Genomic DNA, 26,613 nt, shown 5'->3' with positions numbered 1-26,613 from the left:
TGGCTGCAGTTTTTAATGACTGATCCGCCAGTCATGAACGTTCATCGTCTGCGTTTATTATCCCAACAGACGATGTGTCGCATGGACAAAGTCTCTCACACCGCACATAATCAACGTCGGCTAAGCTATATGATATCCTGTTGTTTCAGCGTAAGACATCGTATGACGATGCGCGGACCTGAGTCGTTTACTCAGATTATTATTCAAAGACTGCTCTTCAATGTATAACCAACACGGGGATACGTGGACAGCTCGCAAGTTAAGCGTCAAGTGCATGTTCAGCGTCTATGCGATCACGTTCATCATATATCCCTGCAGTGGGTCACTGCGGTTTGAGCGGAAACGAAGAGGCCGACAGAGCGGCAACGACTGCATAACAGTCTAGAACGGCTGTACCAATAGTGTTGTCAAGAGGAAACAGGAGATCACTTTTGATTGAGGTCATCCAGCCACTAGCTCGCCAGCAGTGGAGTCGGCAGTCTTTCTCAGTTGCAGACCGTTTGCCACGCTATTTTACGTCCCTCCTGCACAGGCTTCGTCTCAACGTAGCCGTCGCTTCCCAATTCAAGTACCGGACCGGATACTGTGACAGCAGCCTATGCTGCAAATGTGGCGTCGTAGCGAACATGGCGCAATTCTCAACACAATGCGAGCTCTGGCAGACAGGCGGCAACTCTGTGCTCAGCTGAATACTGCTAGCCGGCAGACGTTCAACCTGGCTGCAATTCTTGGCCCATGTAAGAGCCATGTGAAACACCGTTCACGTCTTTTGATGTTCTTGGAGTTCCTCTTCCGTTTGCTCCGGACTCTGTAGAGTATACTCCTCTGCATCTCAATAACCGTTGGTGCTTCTTTCATGTGTGTTTTTTTAATTATTATTCACCTTCCTTTTTCTCATAGTCACGATATATTTGTTGTTGTTGTTTATGATATATAAATTTTTGAATTTTATCATATTCATATTATTCATATATGTTTTTATATATTTGTTGTTTTATATATATGTATATATATTTATGTTGAATACGCTATCATGGTATCTTATTCATATTGCATATGTGTTCAGTTTGGTATTCAAAATTCAGTGTTCAAGGGGGCTTGGCGGAAGAGAACAAGAGCAGCATTTGAGCCATAAGCTCAAGCAGCGTATATGCTGCAAATATGCGTTTCGTTGTTCTCTTTACCTACCAAGATATAGGAAGTGGGAAATGGCATATGCATAGTAGTCTTGAACCTAAGAACGGCATTTCGGGTGCTAAAGGAGGTTTATGTATATAGCGCTTCAAAAGCTATGTTTTATACTGTTAGTTAAATATGGGGAGAAAAGGATGTACTGACAATGCCGTTCTTAGATTCAACATGCCTGTAGTGCTACATTGCAGTATCCTATAGTATCAGACAAGAGTCCGTCGTGATAATTACTATCACAGAGGATATGTTATCATATTATCATAATTATTATCATATAATGTAATCGTATCCTGTAGTATCAGACATTATTCTATATTATATAGCATAGTAGAAAATATATAGCATATATATATATCATATAGTAATAATATAGCATATAGTCTTATTCATTATTATGGTAGTATTAGTAGTATGGTAGTATCAGTAGTATTATGCAGTAGTACTTGACATTAGTCTAGCGTGATGCTAGTGCTAGCGTTAGAAGACTCCCATCCACTAGGTGGATACGCTGACGCACTGTGGTCTACAGTAAGCTGTGGGATAAGATCCTCGGAGAGCTCGTTATCTCTACAACAGTAGTCCAATATGGCTAGTAGCACTAGAGCGATAGCGCAAGTACACCAGACTACGAGGTATACGACGTTAGTTTCGTAAATAGCACAGATGATAATGAACGTGGCTAGCGTTAAGCATACGCTCCGGTACACACGGCCTAGGAAGCTATCCATTGCTAAAGAGCAAAGTACAATCAAGCACAAGTATCAACTACGAGCGAGAGAGCAAGAGAGCTGACAAGCACAGTAAGCTGACAAGACAGCAAGGCAAGAAAGTTGCCAAGCAACGCTTGTTCGGCAATCCCGTTTTCCATTTCGCATCTTCACCTTCATTGTCTATGGTGATTCAGTAGTTGGCTGTTTCGACGCAGGGAGGCATTGTTATCGCTTCACCCAGTGCTGTATATTAATAATCGCTTCACCAGGACGGTGATGCCCCTATCGGTTCATATCTACTTTTCGAGTATGAAGATAGAATTGCGTCTGATAAAATGTGATTCTGCTATAGAGTGCTACATTATCATTATTATTATATATAAATGGTACACGACAACGCCTTTACGGGATTTGAAGCTGCAGACGAATCGTGGAAATCAAACGCTGCGTATCAAGATAAACATCGCCACGCAAATTGGGCTTCCGTGCATCAGGATGGTGTACACAGGTGTCAACATGGCGGAGTCCGGAGAGTTGCCTGCAGGTACCGCCATAAGGACGCCACCGTACGTCGAAATGGCCAACTACTGAATCACCATAGACGACAACGGTTAAGACACAAAATCAGTGTTGGCAGCTCTAGGGAAATTTCCCTAGGCCTACGGAATTTGAAGTTTGCCAGAAAAAAATAAATAAATAAAGGAATTCCTATGAGATCTAGTATGCGTAAAAACAAAAATATAAATTACTGAAGCTGTTCTTTAATTTTAGGACATTGTATCAATTAAAGGGAGGCTTCAGTGTTATATATTTTTGTTGTTACTTTTGCAAAGTGGATCTTGACTCAACCCTCTACATTCTTCTAGATCTATGTACGCTGTAAGAAAAACAGTGCCAGGTTGGAACACAGAAAAAAAAAAAAAAGGATGGTGATGGTGGTGGTGATGGTGAAAGGGCTTGCCGTTGCCGGCCTCACGTATGTGGGCAACGTCACGACTGACGCCCTGGGGAAATGTGCGTCCTGGGCCGACTTCTAGGGGAACTGTGCCGACATATGTCTGAAAGCGTCTGAGGAAAACCCAAAAAAAGGATGGGGTGACTGGTGTACCGAAGAGCGGAGCAATGATTGTCGTTTCGAGCGAAAGCTCTTCTTCAGACTAGAGGGAAGGATTTTTGGATTTTAGTACCACATTGAACCCTCGTTCATATTCGTTTCGGCTCGTTAATTCGTGAAAGCACTTGATTTATCTCGAGTAGTAGAACGTAGTGGAACCGTTGGAGCTCCGTTACATGGTTTGCTATGGAAACATTGGGGACTGGCTTGTTAATAAAGCAAACATTTGATCTGAACCGTCTTGCGAACCAGTAGCAAGCCGTTTAGTCAGGCTAACTTCTCCCATAAACCCCGTAACAAACAAACACACGCGTCAGACTCATTTCTGTTCTGTTCCGGTTCGGTTTAGCAGTTGAAAAAAATGGTATGGGTTCGATTCAGTTCAGTTTCGGTTCAGGTTCAGCTCTGGTTTCGGTTCCTGGTTGCTCGTCGTGCTTCCTGCTATTGCCCAGTCTGTTTGTTTCTCATTTCTTACCTTTGAAGAATGTGCACATCTAAAACAAAAGCCTTAGAACTAAGCTTTGCTTTGAACGAACACTGTTGATTCTTCATTGATGTTAGCCAATGACGACTTATGCTCGCGTTCTGGGCTACAGCACTGGCTATACCCAAGGGGAAAAACAATGTCGGCAAAATGCCGGGCCGACGTGTGCTTCCGACCTAAAAGTCGTTGGGCCGTCCTTGCAGGAAAAGGTTGGGCCATGCTTGGGGACTGACATTGGCCTTACTGGGCCCGACTTAATACTGCCAACCTTGGGCCAGTGTAGCAGACCGACCTATAAGACGTGGGGCCAACACAGGGCCAATGTAGAACCAAGTCTGGGCAATAGCCGGCCATTTGTCGGCTAGATGGCGGCCCACCGATTAACAGCAACGACCGGTTAACTTGCCCAAGCAACAAAGGTTCGGCCAAGCTTGGCAATAGCTAGGCTGGCCTACACGGTCTTGCTTGGTGTATTGTCGGCCAACAAGCTTGTTTCTTGATACAGATCTGTACCCTGGCCAGTGACTTGCCAAGCATTGGCCAGCCTGCATTGTGCCAAGTTATGCCAAGTTATGCCAAGTTAGGCCAAAGCAGTCCTGTGGCATCGCTCGTATTCATATTCAATTGTCTCGCGGGGTAGGGGAGAGTCATAAACGCTCGCAATATGCCCGAGACAACTAGAATCAAACATCTCTTTCCTTCCTGAGGAAGAACAGATACTATATACATAGGTTGTCTCACGAGCTTCCACAAATTCGAGAGTTCTGTTAGCGTATGAGTCGAAATGAAGGGTGAGATGTCCAAGTTTAATTCTACGCGTACACAAACAACACTGAAATGAGAAATTGCTTGTCGCATTAGCTCACCATGAAGATAACGTCTCTGTTTCTTACTGCTTTTGGTTTGAGACAATCACTTAACCAATCGAAAGTCGAACTTATGCAGTGCTACACAATTCCGCATTTCCCTCTCCCCAAGGCAACATACTGAGATTGGACCAAGCTTGGCAAGAGCTTCAGTGGCCAACCTAGCTTTGCTTGGCAAGTGCTTGGCCAACAAGCTCGATTCTTGGTACAGATCTGCCGCCTGGCCGATGGCTTGCCAAACCTCGCTCTGCCTATCACTGTGCAACATTGCGCCAACGTTGGCTGGCCGAAAGAGTCGTTGGCCAACTATCATACGACATTTTGCCAACCGTCCAAGCGTCTTTTCTTCAGCCGCATTCTTTTCGAGCTTGTTTGCAGTGCAGGCCGGCATTGGTCTGCCTTTATTACGTCAATCTCTCAATAGCACGCCCGCAGCACGTTGCACAATGTTCTCCGCCCAACGTCGTTCGCCAACCACCGCTGCGAGCGACATCAGACCAACGTTGGTCTAAGGTGCAGTGGCCGACTATGTCGCTTGCCGACCAAAAACCAATCACTGGCCGATGGTTGGTAGTCGGCAATTTCCCCTTGGGGAGGCATGGAGGCCTGTCTCAGCACCGCAGACGCCATAGAGGAAGGAAACACAGGAGCGGCCGTTTCGAACAGATTTCCGTGGGACCCCTCTGGCGGTCGCTCGTGTCAAAACCGCTATTCCTTCCTTCTACCACGTGATCCTCCCTAAAGTTTCGGTTTAGCAACGCTTTGTTGCTCGCGCTGCTTTCCGTGCTTTTATGTCTTTCCAAAGTCGTTTACTCATAAAATGTGAGCACCATTGCTGAAAGAACGTTGTGTTAACGTGTTCTTACAACGGCTGCGGCTGCCGTTCAACGGATAGCAGCTCTGTCACGGGAATAAGGTGTCACTCGTAAGTACGTACAGGATCGGTTGTTACATGCCCCTGCGTGTGAGAGAGTCATATTGAATCGTTCGTTCGCGAGCTGGCGCTGTGCTACAGCTGCAGGTTAATTTGATTTCTTCCATTGTTGTACAAGTTTGAATAATGGCATTCTTTACCACTTCAGCAACGAACACACAAAACGTGGCCTCGTCCTCACACAAACTTCGCAGAATGATGTTTCTAGTCCTCCATGCTTGTCCTGCAGACCGTGACTGGTCTTGTAATACAAGAGTAAATTGAAGAATCAACCTCCGAACACACAGAAATAAAACTGCTCGCCTGCGTTCATTGCAACGAGGATATCACTGACAACCACGACTCCTGTCGTCTGCTTTGGCAGCTGGCATGCGCATGCTCTTGTGGTCACGTGAGCGATCACGTGGTAGGTAGGAGCATCCCAGAATGCAATGCTCAGGTTGGCACGCTCGTCCCAATGGAAAAAAAAGTTGGAAAGGCCGCTCCTGTGTTTTCTTCCTTCATGGCAGACACCCTCGTAGCGCGGAGCTAAACGAGAGAGAGAGAGAGAGAGAGAGAAACTTCTGCGCGAGAGAACAATGTGGAGAGGGAACAACCTCTTCTACTTCTCGCGAGCTCCTTCCGCCCTTTCGCAGTCGCGCGCCTTGTAACACGCGCATCTAATCCCCGGTAGTCATGCGCGGATAAACGCACTGCGTTCTCACTTTATCGCTCACGGAGGCTAATACCCCTGTCACACGGACATTTTCGATCCTGCTCGACCGAACCTGCTTGAACCCAATGCAGATCGGATGGTGCTACACGGCCGCTCCCAAGCAGGATCGAGCTTTGATCCTGCTTGACTCAAGACAGTTCCCATAACAGGATTGAGAATTTCAAGACGGCTCGACAGCCGCCATTTGCATCCTCGACCCCGCTGAACTGTCATAACTTCGACTGACATAGCTGGCCGTGTAGCAGCGTCAAAACTCGAGCGTGCTCGGGAACTTCGATGCAGATCGGATTCGAGAAGGATCGAAATGCCCGTGTGACAGGGGTATAAGGCTCTTGAAAATGGCACTGTAATCTGTTTTCAGTGAAAAGGTGCAATCTTGCTGTTCGATTTTCACGAGTTTTACAGGCTGCCGGAAGAATTCCGATCGCTTTACGCGAGCAAGTGCTTTTGCTGCGATCGTTATATCGATGTCTTGTTTACATGTACTTCAATGGATGAGCTGACGGGAACCTTCAATTTGATCGTAATATGGGAGCTATCGTTATGTCGAAGATAGAGAAAGAAACGGGATTGACTATAAACTTGCCAATACATTGAAGAAGAATATTAGTTATTGTCGCACCCTGTGTCATGGTACACTGTATGCTTAGAGCCGTTTATTACTTTTTAGGGTTATGCCGGGTTACTTCCGATATTTTTCCGAAAATCAGTGGACCAGGGCTCCATTATGATGATGATGATTAGGATTTTACTGGCGCAAAGGTAACTTAGGCCATAGAGCGCCACGACGATGGTACCAGGTGGATTCGAATTCCGAAGTCATCCTAACAAACAGAACTTTGGAAACTGTGTTGCAAAAATGCAATGCAGAAATATGATCATACAAACTGTCAAAACATAGACCCTGCTTTGCTTAATGCATGGACTAGTTATTGGTACTCCCCCGGTCTTCAACTCAGTCATGGGCAATATCGAAGATACATGTATCTTCGGTACTATCTTTCGATACATTTTCTGTATCTGTATTAGGTATCGCGTGCCAAAAGTGAGAGTATCGTAGTGTCGGTGTCGAAAATACACTTTTAGTGTATCGTGTATTTTAACGATACTCGATATTAAAAAAAAAGACGCAAATATTGAGGCTGTTCTGAGACTTAGGGTCGGCGGGGCTCGCTCAGGCGGTAGTACAAGCCAGGCTGCAGCGGCGTAGGCATGTCGAACATAAATTCGCTCGAAGCTTACGTCCGCGCACGCTCCATCGTCAGGGTCGCAGGGAGAGGAGGCCCTGGGCCTTGCCCTGGGACGCGCTCGCGGGCGCGCGCGGCTTCCAGTTGGTTCCAGAAAAATATCTTCCGTCTCTTTTTACGGCGGGCGCGCCGAAAACGTTTGGCGTCATTCATAGCGGCCTTACAGAGGACCAACCTCACGGCTTCTGGAAATGCGCTGCCCGATGTCCCTCTGCTCAGTGCGCAAGAGCACGTCCACTTAACTTGAAGTGTGGATTTCACGTCTGTCATGTCGAAAGAACAGCCGCCGGCTTAGCTTGAGCACTGTAATCCGTTCTGCAGCTCACAATTCACAACGGCCAACTAAGAAAATTAAGTATCAGTTATGGCTGACGAACTCCGGTGTGACATCTTGGATGAAAAATATTTTACTGTCACGTCGTCTGATGGAGACCGAGTCAGTACCATGTGTTCGTTTTGTAAGACGACGATCAGCGGCGCCTGCTCCTCGACTTCGGGTTTCAGTCAGAGGCTCACCGGCTCAGTACTGCAGTACCAAACGAAAAGCAGCAGAAAAAAGTTTTAGGTTTATTCGAATGGTATAGTCAAGTGCTCACAGACCGGTACGAAGGAAGAACATTATCTTAAAGAATTGTTTTTGCTAGGTTGCTTATTGAAGCAATCGTGTCAACGTACCCATGGCTTCAGTCCAATCTAAAGTTCTAACAAGGCTAGCTGTTCAGACAGTGCAGCTTCATTAAATCCGTGCGGTCGAATGCGTTCAAGTCCTTTCAGAAAGAGTGCGCTATAAAAATACACTAAAGGTTCCAGAAATAGCGGAGATTTTCTTTTTACTTCCCTAATCATATTGCCAGCTTTATTATATTGGGATTTCAGTGATGTATCGAGGTATCGACGATACAGTATCCAGTACCTGTATCAAAAAACTTCGGTTCTGTATCTTGAGTAGTGATAGTTATAGTAGTAGGTAACAATGTGCCGCTCACGTTACATGCGACACGCACACGCACGATAAGATATCTCAGAAAACAACGGAAATCATGCATCGATAGTGGGAACAATGGGTTCCCAGGTTTCAATAACATGCGCCGCCAGGATAAGCCAGGATAAGGATAAGCTCAGGTAAACAATGGGAACTCACGTGTCGATAGTGTTTGATAGGCACCTGGATGCACATTTGATGACATTTAATAACACGCAATGACATGTAATAACACGCAAATGACATTTAATAACAAGCAATAGCATCCGATGACATTTAATAGCATTTTTCGGATCGCGTTGACGTCACGATCAGTCCATCACCTAGGTTGGTTGCTGCGTCAGAGCGGCTGGTAGTTTTGGTTTCGGTTTTAAATTCCCACCAAGCGCCCTCTAGATTTGAAGCTTTGGCCGTCTGTAGTTTCTGTTTCGGTTTTAAATAAATGGATGTTGGGACCCGACGCCAAGGTTGATTGCTCCACGTGTAGTTCTGGTTTCAGTTTCGAATTCCTAGGTTTTGATTGGTTGCCAGATACCCTCTGGTTTCAAGCTTTTGACCGTCTGTAATTTCGGTTTCAAACCGCAGCACGCTAGTTTCGCTGTGACAACGTCAACGCATTTTCTGGTGATATAAAATAAGCGTACACGTAGAAATTTCATCAGAAAAAGAAAAAAAAAACATGGTTGACCAGTTCTATGTGAATCCGCTCTCCAATGCATCTTTGGATGTGTTTCCCGACAACACAATGAGCAAGTTCCGAGTAGAGAGAGAGAGAGAGATTATGGTTTTAATGGCACAAAGGCAACAAAGGCCATAGAGTGCCAAAACTACGCTGAGTGTGTGAGAGATGTTTATGGGAGAGATGAGAGTGGGATGTGAGAGTGTGTGGTAGTTAAAAGCTATCTACAGGTATGAGCGATAAGATGGACCAGGATAAGAAAGAGAGGAGGGTGAACAGGCTAACGTGCTTGGCGGGCGATAACACGTGAGTATCTACAAGTGTGAGCGATGAGGTGATCCAGAATGAGATGTTTACATAAGGAGTTCGGTGATATTGGATAATAGCGGAGCAATACTTAACATCTACATCTGACTATGTAATCCACACATGGTCAAAAATTGGATGACATTATCAAACGGCACAAGAGGAGTGTCACCCAGTAGAAGGGCTGGGTGGAGTGGGACATGGTATCTGTAGAATGCGGTAAAATACTGTTGGCGTTGGTGTTCGAAGTGAGGGCAGGGTGCCAGTACGTGCAAGACAGTCAAGCTGTCACCGCAGTGCGCACAAGCTGGCGGATCCTGACCTCTCAGTAGGTGGCCATGTGTGAGCCATGTGTGCCCAACCCTCAATCTCGCGTAAAGAACTTCGGATGATCTGTTGATGTGTTCAGTCCGATGCAGGTGGGAAACGTGTGGCTGTGTGAGGTGTAGCGTGAGGTGTACCGTCATAATAGAATCACCTTCAAGGGTAACGGCCGCCACACCATTCCTTACTTTGGTCCCATCAGTGTAGATTGCATGGTGGTTCCCGAAGTTACGGTGAATCTCCAGGAATTCCTGGAGAATGACAGTGTGTGAAGTGGATTGTTTGTCAAACTGTGTCATTTTTAAATTGGATTGTATGAGATGTCTCTGCCAAGGCGCAGCAACGAGGACTACCTGCTGCAGGGGAACGCGAAATGGACTGAATCCCTGACGGGAACTCGCCGCCTGCACGCGAAGCGGAAACGAGGGTACAACAGAGGGCTTTGCAAGGAAGAGTCGCTCCAGAGCGGGGTTCACAATACAGTGTACAACTGGGTCATCGCCCTGGCACCTGTACTTTAGCGCAGCCTTCACATGTTCAAATTGTCTCCGTCTCTCGAGCGACCATTCATTGCCCTCAACATACAAACTCTTCACAGGGGACGTCCGGAAGGCACCGGTGGCGAGTCGGATGCCTTCGTGGTGGATGGGGTCCAACACCTTCAATGCCGAAGGCCGCGCCGAGCCATACACGACACTCCCGTACTCAATTACTGATCGCACAACCGAGTCATAGACCCGCAACAGTGTGACTGTGTCGGCTCCCCACGATCGATGGGATAAAACTTTGAGTATGTTGGAGGATTTCAGGCACTTCTGTTTTATATAGTTTATGTGTGGCACAAAAGAGCAGAAAAGCTTCTTGTCAAACACCACCCCCAGAAATTTTTGCTCATCAGAAACTGGTAGTGTGTTGCCACCGAGGAGCAGCGAGGGCTCAGCAAATGTGCCTCGCCTCCTAGTAAAGACAACACACGCTGTCTTTTGCGCGGAAAACCTGAAGCCGTTTTCATCAGCCCACTTCGAAAGACGGTTGATCGTGAGCTGTACTTGCCTCTCAGCTGTTGAAAGACTTGATGCTGAGTAGGAAACCTGGACATCGTCTACGTACAGGGAGTACTGGACGCCAGGTGGGATGGCTCTCGCTATCGAGTTCATTTTCACAACGAATAGCGTAACGCTGAGCACAGACCCCTGTGGAACCCCATTCTCTTGTACAAAGACGTTAGATAAAGTGGAGCCCAGACGGACACGAAACTTTCTATCCCTGAGGAAATTCTCAATGCACCTGTACATGCACCCTGTGATACCACATGCGTGTAGATCTTGCAGAATCCCGAAGCGCCATGTGGTATCGTACGCCTTTTCGAGATAAAAAAACACGGATACGCAGAACTGCCCACGAACAAAAGCCTCTCTAATTTTTGATTCTAGGTGGAGTAGGTTGTCCTGGGTGCTCCGGCCGTAACGAAAACCACTTTGGTGTTTGTCAAAGATGCCTGCCTCTTCCAAAACATATACAAGCCTTGCATTTACCATGCGCTCAAAAGTCTTCCCAAGGCAGCTCGTTAATGCGATGGGGCGATAACTAATAGCAAGAGACGGGTCTTTCCCTGGCTTGAGAACCGGAACCACTTCGGCTAGCTTCCAGGACAACGGAAGAGTTCCTTGTCTCCACACACGGTTAAAAAAGTGGAGTAAGATTTGTTGCGACTGGGGTGTTAAATGCCGCAACATGTCATAGTGTATGCCGTCAGGGCCAGATGCAGTGTTCTTTCTTGCCTGTAAGGCTCTCTCAAGTTCATGTGCGTTGAAGGGTACATTGTAAGGTGCTGCATCTTGCTTAGGTTGTTTAATGATGCGTTTTTCAGCAGCAGTTTTGTGTGACAGGAAACGCTGGCTGTAATGCGAGGAGCTAGACACGTGTTCAAAGTGTCCGCCAAGTACGTTAGCCTCTTCCTCCAAGGACGTACAGGGAACGCCATTCTGTGAAAGACAAGGCACTGTAAACCCTTTGTATTTCCCGGAGATCTTATTAATACGGTCCCACACAACTTTGGCTGGAGTTCGCGAGTTCAACGTACCAACAAACTCCTTCCACGAGTTGCGTTTGGCCTCCTCCCTTGTGCGTTTGGCTGCAGCACGCTTCCTTTTGTATTGGATCATGTTGTCAACTGTTGGGTATCGACGCAAACGAGCCCACGCCTTTTGTTGTTCCTTGCGCGTCCGTTTACAGTCGTCGTTCCACCAGGGCTTTGAACGCTTGGGCAGAGAGGACGACGTCTTGGATATGGATTGTGTAGCAGCATGTATTATCGTGTTTGTTATGAATTCGTTGGCCTCGTCGATACTCATGTTGTCAGTGTTGTGTAGGGTCAGGTCAGCCAGCACGCTGAACACCGCAGTGTTCGCATCCTACAGCCTCCAGCGGGGTTTTCGCGTACACAGCACAGCACAGCATCGTCACACTGATACTCGACCCAAGTTGGAAAATGGTCACTCCCATAGGGGTTTTGGATCACGTGCCACTGCAGATCTTGTGCAATGGTCGCACTACAGATGGAAAGGTCCAATGCAGAGAATGTCCGTGTTGATGTGCTGCAGTATGTTGGTTGTGTTGTGTTCAGGAGTGTGATGGAGTGGCGGAGGAGTAAATCCTCAAGAAGTCTGCCCCTCGAGTCCAAATCTGAGCATCCCCACAAACGGCTGTGTGCGTTAAAATCCCCCATAATGAGGAATGGGGCTGCCAGCTGGTCTAAGAGATCTTCGATATCCTGTCGCTGCACATCTGCTGCAGGAGGAAGATATATTGAGCAGAGCGTAAGTGGTGTAGAGAGATTCAATCGAACAGCCACAGCTTCCAATGTTGTTGTCAACGGCACCTCAACTGCAGCCACAGACCGGGATGCTAGAATCGCCACTCCACCTGAGGATCGCGAAACCACCGGGCGATCCCTCCTAAACATTTGGTATTGTTGGAACGGATTTGTGTGTCCGGAGTTCAAATACGTCTCTTGGAGGCGGACGCCAATTGGCCTGTGGGCATCCAGGAGGTCATGCACATCATCAACATTTGGAAGCACTCCCCTGCAGTTCCACTGCATGCAAATCTTGAGTAGAGCTAGCCCATCCACAGAAGTTGGAGGGTAGGTGGGAGGCCGCTTTAACAGAAATCGACATCCCTTTTGCGATTAAAAATGTCACTGACACAGTCAATAGTATATCGGAAACGACATTCCTTGGTTTTACGATTGAAGCAACAGAGGAGATCAAGTTCAACGCTAATGAAAAGATTCTCTTGCCTTTGAGACAATTTTTGGCAAAGCATTTGCAGTGTAGGGCAAGCATTATACGTGGTAGCGGGTATTATGAGATACAACTTCCTCTGAACTATAGTAGTAGGTACTGGACTCTCACAGTGCACAACGCCCAACTGGCCTGAACACGATTTAATTAGCAATTAGAGCTAATTGGGACCCCCCACATTAATCAGCACCCTCCAGGGAACCACCACACTAATTGGGGAAAGTCTAACTCGTGTCCAGACCAGCTGAGCGTTGTGCACTATGAGAGTCCATAAAAAATAAAAAAATAGATAGAAATAGAGTGGAGAGAAGGAGTTTAATTGAAGATCAACGGTGCCATCTTGAAGAAAGCGGTCCGGAAAGGCCGCTGACCGTCGCTGGGCGACAGAGCACAGAGGCAGGTTGCAAAGCATCGCAGCTATGACCACCAGTTCCGGACATCCTGTGACGTCATCACGGCATGTCTGGGCAAGTTAGGACAGCTCTGGGCATGCAAGGAGAAAAACACTCGTAATACAGAGGCTGGAAAAGCAAGAGTATGCAAACCATCAATAGCTAACAACAAAAAAAATTAGTTACACAACAAATGAGCCCACCAGAACAGGAGCGCAGAACCATGCGACTGCTCCATCCGAGAGGCAGGCAGAAACTGACTCGTAATGGTTTTTGTCCTGTACAAACCCCGCAGCTGCACCCCCTAGCGGTTACTTTCTCAACTAATCTCACAACAAAATTATTAAGAATCACGCCAGCGCTACTCACGGTCCCAAGGCAGAAGATGATAGAAAATGGCGGGAATGCCCGGACAACAGCAACCAGCACCCGACGTGCACGGGCACGAAAATCGCAAACAAAGCGGGAACAAAGTTGGCGAAATCATTAGTTACACAACAAATCACCTCACCACAGTAGGAGCGACTGCCTCGTCGACAGCCAGGGGTCAAGTGTCGACGGAGCGAACGACCGCACGACTTCTCCCAACGAGAGCCAGAGGTGGACTGACGTAAGCGCCACTCTACGGGTGCTACGCATGCGCGCGCTCGTAGCGCCCTCTGCGCGCTCCTACCGCCACCTGCGAGAGGCTAAGAGAGAAGAGCATTCCTGCGCCCCCTGCTGGCCGTTCTCATTGGTCGTGAGGCTAAGTGAGAAGAGCATTCCTGCGCCCCCTGCTTGCAGTTCTCATTGGTCCAGACATCATCCTATTGTCTCAGGGCTACACTGTTTTTTTCCACTAATGCTCCTTTGGTCAATCTGCAGTGAAGCCACGGTATGACGTCATCATGCACCTGCGTGGCTCAAGGACGCGTGCGCTCTAGACAGGGGACCTATTATTTATTGAATCACTATCCCAAGATTATTTCCTTTATTCTTCTATAACGATTGCATAGGAAACTATTGCAGAAGAGCACCATGCATGAAAACTGATCGTAGGAATTCCAAAGTCTTACTAAATGAGACTTGCAAAAGAACAAAACATCCTAACATGTAACTCCATCAACGGCTAATAAGAGGACTAGACACTCAACAAATCAGCGCGCGCAGAACTCAGGGCAGCACTATCGTCAAGACGACAATGTTCCTTGTCAAAAAAAGACAAAATACAAAGCGTTAACAAAGGAAAGCATGCATATCGGGGCATGTCAGGACACGTCAGGACAAATTCGCACGACTGTTGGGCAACAGAGGAAAACGAACACTTGAACAGAGTGAAAAAGGCACTCACCATCATTTTTCCCGTTCACAGCATTCCCTCATTGTAAATCCGCTCGTCACAAAATCCACCTGCATCGTCGAACACCATTCACCAGTGACGAACCATACATCCACACCCCATCAGAGGCAGACAGAACCCCACCTAAGCTACGCTCTTCCACTGACGGCCAACGCCAGGATCATAATTACCGTATCTACACCCGCCAGTGTCCAAGAGAGAAGTGAATCCTTGCGCCCCCTGCAGGCCAGTCTCATTGGTCGTGACGGCATCCTATTGTCTCAGGGCTACCCTGTTTTTTTCCACTAATGCTCCTCTAGACAAGGTCAACCTGCAGTGAAGCCACGGTATGACGTCATCTTGCAGGTGTGTGGCTCAAGAACGCGCACGCTCTAGACATGGGACCTGTTATTTATTGAATCACTATCCCAAGATTATTTCCTTTATTCTTCTATAACGATTGCATAGGGAACTATTGCAGAAGAGCACCATAGAAAAGAGGAGATTATAGCATTTCATTCCCAAAGTCTTACTGTACAGGGAAAAAATGGTGCAGCAAGACATGTTCATCCCACCCGAGAGCCAGGTAGATAATTGAATAATGATGCTTTGTTCCTCCTGAATAAAGTCACACACCCGTCCCCCTCGCGGTTACTCTCTGAACTAAATGAATCGCAAAAGTATTAAGAATAGCACTATTCCAATTCAAGGCAGCACTATCGTCAAGAATATTCCTTGTACAAAAAGAAAAAAACTACATGTAGAAGGAAAGCATGTCAGAACAAGCCCAGGCATGGTCAGCGCATGTTTGTCAGACAACAAGGGGGAAAAAGCGAAAAGAAACAAAGAAGGAAACCAGCATCAAACTATTTCCAAGCACACGCACTCCTCTTGTTCAAAAACAGTGCTCATCATAAATCTGCCCAGGTGAATACACACCATTTTGCTACACTTTTTTCAGTAACAGTCAACGCATTGCTACAGACTGCGTGACATCATCACATCCTGTCTGAAGAAGACACCGGCAAAGACTCCTATTAATTATTGAATCGCAAGATTATTTCCTTTGTCCTACTCTGAATGACATTGATTCTCTCATTAAAATTCAACAAAAAAGCACCTTGCATATTAACTATTTTCACCCCAAAGGCTCATCATGGTCATTAGAATTACAGTAAACTACCACTGCTCCTTAAAATAATAAGTGAGACCACTCAACGTCACCTCCAGGCTTATGTAATACATGACCCTTTCTATGCTCATACATTCGTTGTCTGAGGCTACACCTGCGAGCAAAAACGCGCGGAAGCCGGGTGGGCAAAGTTCCATTCGCGCATTGCGAGCATAAAGGCGGGAAAGCCTGGGAGCAAAGTTCTATTCGCGCACTCCAAAGCACAAGACAGAACGCCTTTACGGGAACATGATGGCATTCCTATACTATATTAATGATTATTGCATTGCAGTTTCGAAAAGATTCTACAAAACTATAATTTTAGGAGCCCATTAAAATTCAACTTTCTATGGAAACTATAATTGCCCTATTACTTGGATCGCTACTAATGAAGCGCTCCAATTTTTTCTCTCTTCCCATTTCAACCTTGTCATGCAGTGAAGCCGACTCATATCCAAAATAATTAATTTACACTGAGGGTGCCCTGCTTCAGGAATTCCTATCCTGCGTTCAGATGCAAGCATTTCTTCACGGATACCTTTAACAGCTGACTTCTTCAACATACCGAGCTCCTAACAACATCTAACAAACAATCAGAGAAACCCACTTCTCAGCTGCACCATGCGACTTACTTCTGCGTAAAATCGGTGATTTGAGGAAGAGAGCAGCGAAAAATTGCGCGCACTTGTGCTTGACTTAAAAAACCTGAAGCATATGCTAATAAACTAAGAAAAAGACACTCAGGTCTGGTATGTGATAGTGCCACATACGCAGACGCATCGCCCTTGCGTAAAGAAAGCACAGGACAGGGATACACAAATTTCCTTAGGTGAGCAGGGAAAAGGCTTAAGACCTCAGGTCACCACACATCGCCACGCGGCTAGCACAACATGACACCAACAAGATACTAGCAGCGGGAAGAACTGCAACACTGCTAAACAAGTCCAGACATGCCACGATGACGTCACAAATCAGGAGAAAAAAAGCACACGCATGCACGCACAGAGGACAACGCATTAGACACACGGAGCGATCAGGAATAATCGTAGCGTTACCGCACATCGCTACGAAGCTCAACGTCTAACACAAGACGACAACAACAACAAGATATTAACGAAGGGTAAAAATTGCAACACTGATCAAGTCCAGACATGCGACATCGCATACAAAACACTGCTCATCGGGAAAAAGGCCTAAGCCCGCGGCGGATCATCATAGAGCATACACAACTTCATTTTTCTACTTCGCGCAAACTAAACGCGGTCTGCTTGGAAAACGACGTACAAATTTTCTTAAGGAGCAGAGAAATATAGAAATTTCTACTCCGTGCTCAGATACCAGCATTTCTGCTCAAAAACCTGCAAAATTAAGCACTGCTTACTTCGTCAAGATATCGAACACCCAACAAAATCAAACAAACAACCCCACTTCCACTGGTAGAACACTATTCAGCTTTTACGCAGGAGGCTTTCTTCTACATAAAAGTAGAGAAAATAAGAAAAAGAGCAACGCACTTTTGCTTGACTTAAAAAACCTGAAGCATATGCCAATAAACCAAGGAAAAGACACTCATGTCTGGTATATGATAGTGCCACATACACAGACGCATTACCCTTGCGTAAAGAAAGCACAGGACAGGGATACACAAATTTGCTTCAGTGAGCAGGGAAAAGGCTTTAGCCGTACCGCCTAGGAATAATCGGAGAATCACCGCTTATCGCTACGCGGCTAGCACAACATGACAGCAACAAGATATCAGCGAAGGGTAAAAATTGCAGCAAGAAAGACACTACTGAACAAGTCTAGACATGCGACATCGAATGCCAAAACACTGGTGATCGGGGAAAAGGGCTAAGCCTGCTGCGGATCATCATAGAGCATACATAAGTTCATTTCGCGTAAACTAAACGCGGTCTGCTTGGAAAACGACGTACAAAGTTTCTTAGGGAGCAGAGAAATATAGCAATTTCTACTCCGTGCTCAGATACCAGCATTTCTGCTCAAAAACCTGCAAAATTAAGCACTGCTTACTTCATCAAGATATCGAACACCCAACAAAATCAAACAAACAACCCCACTTCCACTGATAGAACACTATTCAGCTTTTACGCAGGAGGCTTTCTTCTACAGAGTAGAAAATAAGAAAAGAGCAGCGAAAATTACACGCACTTTTGCTCGAATAGCAATAAGAGAAAAAAATAAAATAAAATATCGACACACACGCTAATAAACTGTGACAAAGACACCCATTTCTGCTATCAGATAATTATTGCATAATGCTAAATACTCATTTGCATTGTCCCTACGTGAAGAAAGCACAGGGCAGGGATACACAATTTATCTTAAGCGAGCAGGGAAAGTCACTTCTACTCGAACAGCTTAATACCATAAAGTCTGAATTTTTGCAAAGCAAATAAAGCTTGAACAGCGCTACGAACGTGACAGACACAAACAAACAAACAAACAAACAAACAAACAAACAAACAAACAAACAAACAAACAAACAAACAAACAAACAAACAAACAAACAAACAAACAAACAAACAAACAAACAAACAAACAAACAAACAAACAAACAAACAAACAAATACTTCTATTCATTTCTATTGATAAAGGCGTAAACCACACTACAAGAACAAAGCACGCTGCTTCAGGAAAGCGTATCAAATGCATCGCAACAGGACCGGCTCTCATAAAATAGCCTGCCCAAAACGAAGACTTCACCAGGTTCGCGAGGTAATTCCATTAAAAACGCTCTCGGTCTATCCTACAGATAGCAATGCAAGCGCTGCTTCCCTTATTTTTTAAGCCACTATTCCACGCAATGGAACATAAATGTATCACTCGTGTCACATGAAAAAGCACACACAAAGAACTTACTTGTCAAGTGGGATCCCTGGTTCAGGAAAGCGCGCGCGCCCGCGCGCACACATACACAGACACACACTCACATTTTCACACTCACAAACACAAAGTCTATTCTCACAACCACATAAATCCATATTATTCCTCAGGTCAATAATTATCCTACCATCGTCAAAAGATGGCTCACTCTTGTATGCGATCGCAAAGCGATAGGTCCTCGTTCCGGATGCAATAGGATATCGCCACTCGGCCGACGCGAACCAAAAAAGAAAGAAAGGAATGCGCGTTCGCTATACCTCCACAAAGAAAACGGTGCCGTGCTTCTACGCAGCGCTCATCATACAGGAGTGAATTGTCTTCTTCGTTTTCCTTTTATTTTCTTGCACCCATATATTTTGCAAGAATACTATAGAGCAGAACGGACAAATGTGAACATCATTCGCTACACACTGTAGCTCTCACCATTTTTAGACCAAACCACTTAACATGTGTTCATAGGTCTTCACTAAATAGGTGAGCCGATAATGACTCAAAATGAAATGAAATCAAATAAAATAATCATTCCAGCATCGCTGGCTGCAAGCTTGGGTACCCTGCTTGGGTCTGCTGGCGCTGGAATAAAAGATTTATCGCGAGGGTACTACAATGGTGAGCTCTGCTGCTGTTTAAGTGATAAAACAGTGCACCTGCTCGGGGAAAGGGATCGCGCGCGTCCAAACCGCGAGGCCCGCGTTGCGCTCGCACGGGGAATCGCGCGCGTCGCGTCCCGAGAACGGGTCCGCGCGCGGCTCGCGTGGGGCGCGGTTCAGGAGCACTGTTTTATCACTTAAACAGCAGCAGAGCTCACCATTGTAGTACCCTCGCGATAAATCTTTTATTCCAGCGCCAGCAGACCCAAGCAGGGTACCCAAGCTTGCAGCCAGCGATGCTGGAATGATTATTTTATTTGATTTCATTTCATTTTGAGTCATTATCGGCTTACCTATTTAGTGAAGACCTATGAACACATACTTAAAACTTCAGACTGGGCCTGTTGGTAAGGCATGGCAGAATAAAAGCGCTAAAAAGACTGCGCTAACTGTGTGTCCGTTGTCCTCGTCTTTTTAGCGCTTTTATTCTGCCTATGAACACATGTTAAGTGGTTTGGTTTAAAAATGGTGTGTAGCGAATGATGTTCACATTTGTCCGTTCTGCTCTATAGTATTCTTGCAAAATATATGGGTGCAAGAAAATAAAAGGAAGACGAAGAAGACAATTCACTCCTGTATGATGAGCGCTGCGTAGAAGCACGGCACCGTTTTCTTTGTGGAGGTATAGCGAACGCGCATTCCTTTCTTTCTTTTTTGGTTCGCGTCGGCCGAGTGGCGATATCCTATTGCATCCGGAACGAGGACCTATCGCTTTGCGATCGCATACAAGAGTGAGCCATCTTTTGACGATGGTAGGATAATTATTGACCTGAGGAATAATATGGATTTATGTGGTTGTGGTGGACTTTGTGTTTGTGATTGTGAAAAAGTGAGTGTGTGTCTGTGTATGTGTGCGCGCGGGCGCGCGCGCTTTCCTGAACCAGGGATCCCACTTGACAAGTAAGTTCTTCGTGTGTGTTTTTTCATGTGACACGAGTGATACATTTATGTACCATTGCGTGGAATAGTGGCTTAAAAAATAAGGGAAGCAGCGCTTGCATTGCTATCTGTAGGATAGACCGAGAGCGTTTTTAATGGAATTACCTCGCGAACCTGGTGAAGTCTTCGTTTTGGGCAGGCTATTTTATGAGAGCCGGTCCTGTTGCGATGCATTTGATACGCTTTCCTGAAGCAGCGTGCTTTGTTCTTGTAGTGTGGTTTACGCCTTTATGAATAGAAATGAATGGAAGTGTTTGTTTGTTTGTTTGTATGTCTGTTTGTTTGTTAGTTAGTATGTGTCTGTCACGTTCGTAGCGCTGTTCAAGCTTTATTTGCTTTGCAAAAATTCAGACTTTATGGTATTAAGCTGTTCGAGTAGAAGTGACTTTCCCTGCTCGCTTAAGATAAATTGTGTATCCCTGCCCTGTGCTTTCTTCACGCAGGGACAATGCAAATGAGTATTTAGCATTATGCAATAATTATCTGATAGCAGAAATGGGTGTCTTTGTCACAGTTTATTAGCGTGTGTGTCGATATTTTATTTTATTTTTTTCTCTTATTGCTATTCGAGCAAAAGTGCGTGTAATTTTAGCTGCTCTTTTCTTATTTTCTCTACTTTTATGTAGAAGAAAGCCTCCTGCGTAAAAGCTGAATAGTGTTCTATCAGTGGAAGTGGGGTTGTTTGTTTGATTTTGTTGGGTGTTCGATATCTTGATGAAGTAAGCAGTGCTTAATTTTGCAGGTTTTTGAGCAGAAATGCTGGTATCTGAGCACGGAGTAGAAATTGCTATATTTCTCTGCTCCCTAAGAAACTTTGTACGTCGTTTTCCAAGCAGACCGCGTTTAGTTTACGCGAAATGAACTTATGTATGCTCTATGATGATCCGCCGCAGGCTTAGCCCTTTTCCCCGATCACCAGTGTTTTGGCATTCGATGTCGCATGTCTAGACTTGTTCAGTAGTGTCTTTCTTGCTGCAATTTTTACCCTTCGCTGATATCTTGTTGCTGTCATGTTGTGCTAGCCGCGTAGCGATAAGCGGTGATTCTCCGATTATTCCTAGGCGGTACGGCTTAAGCCTTTTCCCTGCTCACTGAAGGAAATTTGTGTATCCCTGTCCTGTGCTTTCTTTACGCAAGGGTAATGCGTCTGTGTATGTGGCACTATCATATACCAGACATGAGTGTCTTTTTCTTGGTTTATTGGCATATGCTTCAGGTTTTTTAAGTCAAGCAAAAGTGCGTGTAATATTTCGCTGCTCTTTTTCTTATTTTCTCTACTTTTATGTAGAAGAAAGCCTCCTGCGTAAAAGCTGAATAGTGTTCTACCAGTGGAAGTGGGGTTGTTTGTTTGATTTTGTTGGGTGTTCGATATCTTGACGAAGTAAGCAGTGCTTAATTTTGCAGGTTTTTGAGCAGAAATGCTGGTATCTGAGCACGGAGTAGAAATTTCTATATTTCTCTGCTCCTTAAGAAAATTTGTACGTCGCTTTCCAAGCAGACCGCGTTTAGTTTACGCGAAGTAGAAAAATGAAGTTGTGTATGCTCTATGAGGATCCGCCGCGGGCTTAGGCCTTTTTCCCGATGAGCAGTGTTTTGTATGCGATGTCGCATGTCTGGACTTGATCAGTGTTGCAATTTTTACCCTTCGTTAATATCTTGTTGTTGTTGTCGTCTTGTGTTAGACGTTGAGCTTCGTAGCGATGTGCGGTAACGCTACGATTTTTCCTGAGCGCTCCGTGTGTTTAATGCGTTGTCCTCTGTGCGTGCATGCGTGTGCTTTTTTTCTCCTGATTTGTGACGTCATCGTAGCATGTCTGGACTTGTTTAGCAGTGTTGCAGTTCTTCCCGCTGCTAGTATCTTGTTGGTGTCATGTTGTGCTAGCCGCGTGGCGATGTGTGGTGACCTGAGGTCTTAAGCCTTTTCCCTGCTCACCTAAGGAAATTTGTGTATCCCTGTCCTGTGCTTTCTTTACGCAAGGGCGATGCGTCTGCGTATGTGGCACTATCACATACCAGACCTGAGTGTCTTTTTCTTAGTTTATTAGCATATGCTTCAGGTTTTTTAAGTCAAGCACAAGTGCGCGCAATTTTTCGCTGCTCTCTTCCTCAAATCACCGATTTTACGCAGAAGAAAGTCGCATGGTGCAGCTGAGAAGTGGGTTTCTCTGATTGTTTGTTAGATGTTGTTAGGAGCTCGGTATGTTGAGGAAGTCAGCTGTTAAAGGTATCCGTGAAGAAATGCTTGCATCTGAACGCAGGATAGGAATTCCTGAAGCACGGCACCCTCAGTGTAAATTAATTATTTTGGATATGAGTCGGCTTCACTGCATGACAAGGCTGAAATGGGAAGAGAGAAAAAATTGGAGCGCTTCATTAGTAGCGATCCAAGTAATAGGGCAATTATAGTTTCCATAGAAAGTTGAATTTTAATGGGCTCCTAAAATTATAGTTTTGTAGAATCTTTTCGAAACTGCAATGCAATAATCATTAATATAGTATAGGAATGCCATCATGTTTCCGTAAAGGCGTTCTGTCTTGTGCTTTGGAGTGCGCGAATAGAACTTTGCTCCCAGGCTTTCCCGCCTTTATGCTCGCAATGCGCGAATGGAACTTTGCCCACCCGGCTTCCGCGCGTTTTTGCTCGCAGGTGTAGCCTCAGACAACGAATGTATGAGCATAGAAAGGGTCATGTATTACATAAGCCTGGAGGTGACGTTGAGTGGTCTCACTTATTATTTTAAGGAGCAGTGGTAGTTTACTGTAATTCTAATGACCATGATGAGCCTTTGGGGTGAAAATAGTTAATATGCAGGGTGCTTTTTTGTTGAATTTTAATGAGAGAATCAATGTCATTCAGAGTAGGACAAAGGAAATAATCTTGCGATTCAATAATTAATAGGAGTCTTTGCCGGTGTCTTCTTCAGACAGGATGTGATGATGTCACGCAGTCTGTAGCAATGCGTTGACTGTTACTGAAAAAAGTGTAGCAAAATGGTGTGTATTCCCCTGGGCAGATTTATGATGAGCACTGTTTTTGAACAAGAGGAGTGCGTGTGCTTGGAAATAGTTTGATGCTGGTTTCCTTCTTTGTTTCTTTTCGCTTTTTCCCCCTTGTTGTCTGACAAACATGCGCTGACCATGCCTGGGCTTGTTCTGACATGCTTTCCTTCTACATGTAGTTTTTTTCTTTTTGTACAAGGAATATTCTTGACGATAGTGCTGCCTTGAATTGGAATAGTGCTATTCTTAATACTTTTGCTATTCATTTAGTTCAGAGAGTAACCGCGAGGGGGACAGGTGTGTGACTTTATTCAGGAGGAACAAAGCATCATTATTCAATTATCTACCTGGCTCTCGGGTGGGATGAACATGTCTTGCTACACCATTTTTTCCCTGTACAGTAAGACTTTGGGAATGAAATGCTATAATCTCCTCTTTTCTATGGTGCTCTTCTGCAATAGTTCCCTATGCAATCGTTATAGAAGAATAAAGGAAATAATCTTGGGATAGTGATTCAATAAATAACAGGTCCCATGTCTAGAGCGTGCGCGTTCTTGAGCCACACACCTGCAAGATGACGTCATACCGTGGCTTCACTGCAGGTTGACCTTGTCTAGAGGAGCATTAGTGGAAAAAAACAGGGTAGCCCTGAGACAATAGGATGCCGTCACGACCAATGAGACTGGCCTGCAGTGGGCGCAAGGATTCACTTCTCTCTTGGACACTGGCGGGTGTAGACACGGTAATTATGATCCTGGCGTTGGCCGTCAGTGGAAGAGCGTAGCTTAGGTGGGGTTCTGTCTGCCTCTGATGGGGTGTGGATGTATGGTTCGTCACTGGTGAATGGTGTTCGACGATGCAGGTGGATTTTGTGACGAGCGGATTTACAATGAGGGAATGCTGTGAACGGGAAAAATGATGGTGAGTGCCTTTTTCACTCTGTTCAAGTGTTCGTTTTCCTCTGTTGCCCAACAGTCGTGCGAATTTGTCCTGACGTGTCCTGACATGCCCCGATATGCATGCTTTCCTTTGTTAACGCTTTGTATTTTGTCTTTTTTTGACAAGGAACATTGTCGTCTTGACGATAGTGCTGCCCTGAGTTCTGCGCGCGTTGATTTGTTGAGTGCCTAGTCCTCTTATTAGCCGTTGATGGAGTTACATGTTAGGATGTTTTGTTCTTTTGCAAGTCTCATTTAGTAAGACTTTGGAATTCCTACGATCAGTTTTCATGCATGGTGCTCTTCTGCAATAGTTTCCTATGCAATCGTTATAGAAGAATAAAGGAAATAATCTTGGGATAGTGATTCAATAAATAATAGGTCCCCTGTCTAGAGCGCACGCGTCCTTGAGCCACGCAGGTGCATGATGACGTCATACCGTGGCTTCACTGCAGATTGACCAAAGGAGCATTAGTGGAAAAAAACAGTGTAGCCCTGAGACAATAGGATGATGTCTGGACCAATGAGAACTGCCAGCAGGGGGCGCAGGAATGCTCTTCTCACTTAGCCTCACGACCAATGAGAACGGCCAGCAGGGGGCGCAGGAATGCTCTTCTCTCTTAGCCTCTCGCAGGTGGCGGTAGGAGCGCGCAGAGAGCGCTACGAGCGCGCGCATGCGTAGCACCCGTAGAGTGGCGCTTACGTCAGTCCACCTCTGGCTCTCGTTGGGAGAAGTCGTGCGGTCGTTCGCTCCGTCGTCACTTGATCCCTGGCTGTCGACGAGAGCAGTCGCATCGGTCTGCGCTCCTACTGTGGTGAGGTGATTTGTTGTGTAACTAATGACTTCGCCAACTTTGTTCCCGCTTTGTTTGCGATTTTCGTGCCCGTGCACGTTGGGTGCTGGTTGCTGTTGTCCGGGCATTCCCGCCATTTTCTATCATCTTCTGCCTTGGGACCGGGAGTAGCGCTGGCGTGATTCTTAATAATTTTGTTGTGAGATTAGTTGAGAAAGTAACCGCTAGGGGGTGCAGCTGCGGGGTTTGTACAGGACAAAAACCATTACGAGTCAGTTTCTGCCTGCCTCTCGGATGGAGCAGTCGCATGGTTCTGCGCTCCTGTTCTGGTGGGCTCATTTGTTGTGTAACTAATTTTTTTTGTTGTTAGCTATTGATGGTTTGCATACTCTTGCTTTTCCAGCCTCTGTATTACGAGTGTTTTTCTCCTTGCATGCCCAGAGCTGTCCTAACTTGCCCAGACATGCCGTGATGACGTCACAGGATGTCCGGAACTGGTGGTCATAGCTGCGATGCTTTGCAACCTGCCTCTGTGCTCCGTCGCCCAGCGACGGTCAGCGGCCTTTCCGGACCGCTTTCTTCAAGATGGCGCCGTTGATCTTCAATTAAACTCCTTCTCTCCACTCTATTTCTATCTATTTTTTTATTTTTTATGGACTCTCATAGTGCACAACGCTCAGCTGGTCTGGACACGAGTTAGACTTTCCCCAATTAGTGTGGTGGTTCCCTGGAGGGTGCTGATTAATCTGGGGGGTCCCAACTAGCTCTAATTGCTAATTAAATCGTGTTCAGGCCAGTTGGGCGTTGTGCACTGTGAGAGTCCAGTACCTACTACTAACTATGGATTGGAAATTAGCGCAACTCTTGCCGCTAAGCTTGGCATGGCTTAAAGATAATCGGGTGTGGAGAGCTGGAGAGAGGGCCACCCGTGAAGCTACTCAAATACCAGGTGGATACGGAAGAAACGATTAACATCGTTATCGTTAATGAACGGTAAAGTACGAAGTTCCAGAAGGCTACTACGAATAGGGGAAAGACCTCGTTATTTCCATTAACCATGCCTATCGAACAAAAATTCATTTGTTGCAAGATGCTCGTCTGCTCGTGTGTAACCCATACAACGGAATTTGTCACCTGGAACGCATGAACGATGGCTATGTGACCTTTCATCCTTATTTGGCTTTGATGTTGGGCTTCGGAAAGAGGACAACTTTCTAAAGTTATGCAGTCGCCGAACGAGACGTGTATCTATTCCCTGCTCAAAACTATATTTTCGTATACTGCGATGTCATCGAGAACGAAGTTGTGGGTGACGTGACAGCACCACTTCCTCGATCGATACCGTTCAGAGTCCACGGCAGGAATGATGTGATGTCTTATTTATTCACAAACCTCTACTATAAATATGTATCTGCGAAGGAATTGACGACCATTCAAATGGAGTTGGCAAACCAGATAGGTGATTTCATTCCATTCATTTCTGGCTCTGGACGTGTCGGGTTGACGATCCACCTACGTAAATGTAAATAACAAACCCACCATGTTGCATAGCACATTTTGGTGCAGGAATGCGAGAGCATCTACCACACTATTCTGCTCCCGAACTTTATCAAATTGGAGGAGGCATATTTGGTGACGTATTGAGGGGTT

At 45.7% G+C, this 26,613-nt stretch overlaps 1 long non-coding RNA gene across 1 annotated transcript; it reads left to right on the top strand.

The window, feature by feature from the left end:
- The first annotated feature begins 23,936 nt into the window (after positions 1 to 23,936).
- LOC135397815 (uncharacterized) lies at positions 23,937 to 25,591 on the top strand. Its single transcript, XR_010423775.1, has 2 exons — positions 23,937 to 24,152; positions 25,405 to 25,591. It is a non-coding gene; the product is annotated as an uncharacterized LOC135397815 (long non-coding RNA).
- Positions 25,592 to 26,613: the final 1,022 nt, after the last annotated feature.

Source organism: Ornithodoros turicata, chromosome 6 (genome assembly GCF_037126465.1).
Source record: "Ornithodoros turicata isolate Travis chromosome 6, ASM3712646v1, whole genome shotgun sequence".
In the NCBI taxonomy this organism is placed as follows: Eukaryota; Metazoa; Arthropoda; class Arachnida; order Ixodida; family Argasidae; genus Ornithodoros; species Ornithodoros turicata.
Note: the sequence above shows the minus strand (reverse complement) of the source record. Positions and strands in the feature narration are given on the sequence as shown.